Source organism: Protopterus annectens, chromosome 6.part0 (assembly GCF_019279795.1).
Source record: "Protopterus annectens isolate FY-2018-M chromosome 6.part0, PAN1.0, whole genome shotgun sequence".
NCBI classification, from domain to species: Eukaryota; Metazoa; Chordata; order Ceratodontiformes; family Protopteridae; genus Protopterus; species Protopterus annectens.
The window spans coordinates 305,977,063-305,982,740 of record NC_056737.1 but is presented as its reverse complement, the minus strand read 5'-3'; the positions used below and the strand labels follow the sequence as shown (position 1 = coordinate 305,982,740).

The 5,678-nt window shown below is 37.8% G+C and overlaps 1 non-coding gene across 1 annotated transcript; it reads right to left on the bottom strand.

The window, feature by feature from the left end:
• Positions 1–888: 888 nt before the first annotated feature.
• LOC122805058 lies at positions 889–1,050 on the bottom strand. Its single transcript, XR_006365287.1, has one exon. It is a non-coding gene; the product is annotated as a U1 spliceosomal RNA (small nuclear RNA).
• Positions 1,051–5,678: the final 4,628 nt, after the last annotated feature.

Below are 5,678 nucleotides of genomic sequence, written 5' to 3'. Positions count from 1 at the left end.
ACCATCCTCTTTGTAAGATCTGTGGGACCATCTAGCTCCAAAAAAGCAAGATTTCCCTCTAGGCAGTATGGTTGTACCAACGTTCTCAGGTGTCAGACTAACTTTGAGGTAACTAGGGGGACAGGTTTATTATGGATGGAAAAATTCTAAAGGGGCTGGGGGCTGGACCCTGGAACACTTATATTGCCATATCTGATTAGACAAGTAGTTTGAGGGCCCATATGTCGTATTGGATGGACATGAATGAATAGCTCTATCATTATAGTTCATAACTTTCATTTTTTTATTCTAGAATACTTCTGGTACTAAAGAAACCTCCTGGAGACCAGTCTTTAAGCTTGTCCCAAAATTTGAAGTACTAATCCTTTGCATCCTGATATTACTGATTTTCCCCTTTAAGTTTTTTTTAGTAACTCTAGAGTTAAAAGATTATCACATTCCTTTAGCATCAGAGTTGAAAAGTTTCTTAAGGTTTTCTGTACCTGAATTATACTTTTCAATTATACTAACCTCAAAAAAAGGCATAGCAAAATTAATTTAAAATGGGTGGCGAAAGCCAAACACACTCTGGCTAGGCTTATAAATGCCCTAGGGCAGATAGCCTAGTATGAACCTATGAACCTATAGGTTCATAGGAATATACTAGGCTAATGACCATTAACCACTAGGGCCTTTATAAGCTTAGCCATGCAACCCAACCCAGTTGTGTCCCTATGTGTCATGGGCATTTATTAGGAGGGGGTATGTTAGGATGTTTCTAGAGGTTATCTGGTAGTGGTGGGGTATGTTCATTTAGGCATTACTGTCTGCCTCTGTCTATCAGAGACATGGGAGCCAGACTCAGGGTGAATTTCAGATTTTCTAATCCATTTGTCAAGATTACAGTTGAGTAGAACAGGGCAAATGCAGGTCCCCACTATCATAAATTATGCAGTTTATTTTCTCACATCTGGGCAAATTACAGAGTCAACCCAACTTAAGTGCAATGGTAGAGCTTCACCCTGGGGAAACCACCTTCTTGATCATGGTATTTCCCCTACCAGGTAGTTTCAGTTGTCTGCATTACCCTTTGGTTTAAACACTGCTCCCAGGGTATTCACAAAGTGCCTATCTCCAGTCATAGCATATTGCATACTGCACGGTACTTGCATTTCCTTATTTGAGAATTTCTTACTCGGGGAGATTTTCACAGGCTGGAGTTTCAGGAGGACATACCAATGTCTTGCTTAACTCATCACAGGATTGTCTGCTTGGGGTGTTTCCTAGAAAGCAAACTTGAAATAATGTTTCCTCCACAGGAAAAAGATTCCAAAGTTTCAGCAATGAAATTTCTCAGGATATTTGGATTTGTGATTCTTGTAGCTACACTCCACGAGAGCTTCATTGGTACTTAAAATCTGTATGGTAATAATACTAACATCCCAGATTCTTATTTTGGGATTCTGATGAAGGGAACTGCTTTGGTGATGAGACTAGTTTTATCTGAATCCAGTCATTCAATTTTCACTTCTAGCTTAAGCATAGTTTGTAAGTGCAGACACCTCAGACTTTGCTTGGGGAGTGGTGTCTGTGGGAGTAAAAGGCAGGATCTTTGTAATAAAAAAGACAACCCAAAGCACACAAATGTAAGAGATGATGGCAATAATAAATGCTGTCAACTCTGTCAGTCATTTATAGTCCCCCTGGATCATTGCAAGGGATTACAGTCAACACCAGAGTGATGTGGTACATAAACAAATGGGCAAACCAGATCTTGCACTCTTTGCAGAATAACCATTGTAGCCTTAGATAGAAATTTCACTCCACATGCATATTTCATCCCATCAGAGCAACATTTTGTAGGGGATAAGCTTAACATAGCCAGGACAGATCCTCACAAATAAAAATTTCATCAGGGGTTTCAGAAATTCATCCAGCTTGTGGGGAACACCCCCCAATCTCACCTCTATCCAGAGCAAACATGTCCCAGGATTCCTTGCAAACAAGCATAGAAAGCCCTTGCATTTTAATTTCCTTGGAGAGGAATTTTCCTGTGTGCTTTTCCACTGATATCCAAGGTCCTTCTGAGGATTCAGAAGGATGCTCCAAAAATCATTATGACTCCATGCTGGCATAGGCAACAATGTTTCATACTTCTGGAAATTGCTAAATGTGGTTACTACAAGTTTGATCGCAGCTTGGACCTACTCTTACACAATAGAATTTGATATAACCAAACATGAAACAACTTCAACTGCCTGGATAACAGGTTTAATACCTTTTAGGCACCTATTTGCTGAGGATGTGCAGCAGATATGGAGGCATTCATATATTACTGAATAGAAAAGGTTTTCTATTTGTTTCTAAAGCAAGTGCTAGGACCTTTTTTAGTATTTCTCTTTTTCTACAATATTTGTGTTATCCTCTGGCTGTACTCTGTTGCCAAGGTTCATTTCTTGGCCATTTCAGCATATCTGCCACAGAGCCTCACTTTTCAATGCATTCCCATCTGAAAATGTTTTTGAAAAGGATGCTGCATACCTGGCCTTCTAGAATGCTGGTGGTTCCTCCTTAACTTTGTTTAGAAATAGGTAATTTTTGGTCCATTTGAACCAGCTTCCAGAAAGGAAGTTCTTTGAGAAGTAGTCCTTTTTATTCCTAAAGTGGTAGTTGAGTTTACTTTGAGCTAAGCTATTCATATTCTCATTCTCTTTCCAGAGGCTAAAATCAAGGGAGAGGATTTTTTTTTTACTCTGATGTCCACAGTCAACTAAACAGTACAGATGTAAAATCTTCAGGAACTCAGTTATTTCATCTGAAGGTAAAAAAATGGCAGCCTGTGCCAAAGCAGACTATCTTCAAATAGCTGTTCCATGAGATTTCTTATTGTTATACCTACCACAGCAATTCAATTCCTGGCACGGTCAGGCCACATTACCAGTATTTTGGCTTCCTTGGAAAGGGGGCAATTCTAGAAATAGCAACTTGTTTCTCTGTACACTCTTCTATGAAGCACTACAAGCTTGACTCCTTTTCTAGGTCTAGAACAGGCTTTGCTTAGGACCATTCTCAAGGGGCTCCTGGACCCTTGTCCTTCCTCCTTCCAGGCAATGTAAACTATAGTAATCCACCCACATAGCTGAAGTTACTGCATCATTGTTCAAATTATGTATGTAGTATAGTTCTGTAAGTAAACTTGCCTTAACTGTAGATGTTCAAATGATCACTGTTGCAGTAGCTACTCCCTCCATCCCCCCTTATTTTTTTTGTATAATTTTGTTGCCAGCACAAGGCCTTTGATTTTTGATTACATAGTATTGACCTCTTTCAGTGCTCTAGCCCTCTTCCCTCCTCTCTCAATCTTTCTTGCTATTTATTTTCTTCAGCTGGCAGTGGTTTGGTTAAGTGGAACTTGTCCTTAACCTCTGGAAGCTGTCTGACATATACTATGCAGGGTGTAACTCGTATAGCTAAGGCTACTGCAGTAGTGACCATTCAAACATCTGTTATGGTAAGTTTACTTATACAGTTGTACTTTTTGATGCCAAGAAATGTCTAAGACCATTTGGTCAAGATTTAATGAGCATTTCTTTTTCCAAGGTGGCTGCATATTGATCAGCACTCTCCCAGTGTGAAAAATAAAACAGATAAGGGCCTCTAATTCTACTTGTTTTAGTAAAATTCAGTTTCTGGCTAGTAAGTACACTGCCTGGATACCAGCAAAGAAGAAACTTGAGAGAGCCTGAAAAAAAATCGATTAGAAAAGGTGAAGAGAAAACATTGGCTGGGAAGAATTATGCAGCTGTTTGACAGAAGACATATCAAGCTGTAACTTTGGTACAAGAGATGACTTCCAGTAATTGGGGGGGGGGGATAAGTCAGATGAGCTCAGAACTGATTAAAATAAATGAAACATTGAAGGAGTATATCAGCTTATATAATTAAAGGCTGGAAAATGGAAGAAACTCAAACGCTAATCAGATGCACTGATAATGCAAAAGTCAGAGGCAGAAATGAAGAAAAGGCTTGCTGAGTACAACACTGCTCAAGAAGAGCTGTTTCAAAAATGGTAGAGTTAGAGGACAGAGCAAACAGAGGAAGTCTGAGATTATCTGCTGTACCAGAGAAACAAGACGGAACAGACTATTAATTATATAAAGCACACATAAGTAACTGGACTAGTTCTGCACAGCAGAATTTAAGTGAAAGGGCACATTGTGGGTATGCTCCAAACTTGACCATTAGAAAGTGGCCAAGACCTGTATCAGTAAAGTTACAGTTATAGCAGAAATAATTGATATTGACAAAACTTTGGCAGTATGGCAAAATATTAAAAACTGGAGACAGAGTGTTTGTGGAAAATGATTACTTACATCAGGCAGAAGAGAAGCAAATTTAGCCTAGCAATCAGGGAATGCAGAAAGGCAGATGTGAGATTCAAGCTGCTGTAACCCAGCTGTCTTCAGAATACTTTTTCCTGAAGGATACAAGTTATTTTTTGATGCAGAACAGGCTAAGGAGGAATTATAAAAGTTTGTCCAACAAAAAGTGACCCATCAAACAGAAGGAGACCATGCTTCTCATTCTTCTGATAATAAAGCTCATAGAGAGACTTGGTCAGTGAAGCTGTTTCCAGTGTTCAAACGGAAAATGCTTGAGAAACACAAAAAAGCATAGGTATTGACTAGAAAAAATGGGAATATATTGGACTTGAATCAGAGTCTGGGATTGGGAGATAAACGGGAAGAAGACCAGCAACACTGACATCAGTTAATAAATGAGAGAGTAAAGCATCAGTCACATTTGTGAAATATGGTTTTACAAGAAAAAAGGCTGCAACAGATTGGATTTTTGTTGACTTTAATTTGTGGGGGTACTAACTGGCATGTGTCCCACTTAATGCTATTGATGTTTAGAAGGACACTAAAAGTTAAAAAAGAGAGAAAAAGTAACTAAGTGAAAATTTTTATTACTTGCAATTTATATCATGAAATGCTTCATAAATGTTATATAGTAAAGCATTTTTTTGTGATTGTGTGTGATGGAGATACTAAAGTAAACAAGTACTTTTTTCTCTTTTTTTGTTATAAGGAATGTAGCCAGTATTGTGTTAAAAGAGAAGACTGGACAAAAGCATGTTAGAGTCAATGGGCTATAGTCTTGAGCAGTTGGGGTGGGGATGGGGTGTAAAAGTGCACTGATTATAATATATGTAGACATGTTGTCATTTACATTTTGTATTGGTAAAGGTCTGGATTAATGCTGTTAATCTAATACGTTTTTTTTAACAGGTGACCACTGTGTTATGATTTTTTTCTTTAGCAAGTAAATGTTTAGTTTTAATTAAGAAATACATTTATATTTCCATGGAAACAAGCTGACTAAATGTAAAGACAATTAAGTGAGAGGTCTGGATATTGTTTACTTGGAGAAATGTAAAATTAAAAGGTATAAGGACCAGCAGCTCAGTAAAAAAAAAATAAATTGTTGGAAATGAATAAGAGCAGCTTTTCTGGTAACTAAATACTTTTAATCTATTTAGTAGAACAATGCATAATTTGGTTTTATTTAAAGATAGTGCAGTTTTTCTTAAGGCTAAAAGTTAATGTTTTCTGAAGGCATGTAAGATGACTTTTACATCGGTGAAGGGAATAAAGATAAGGTAAGAACAGACTGCAATTAATGTAAGTAGGAACACA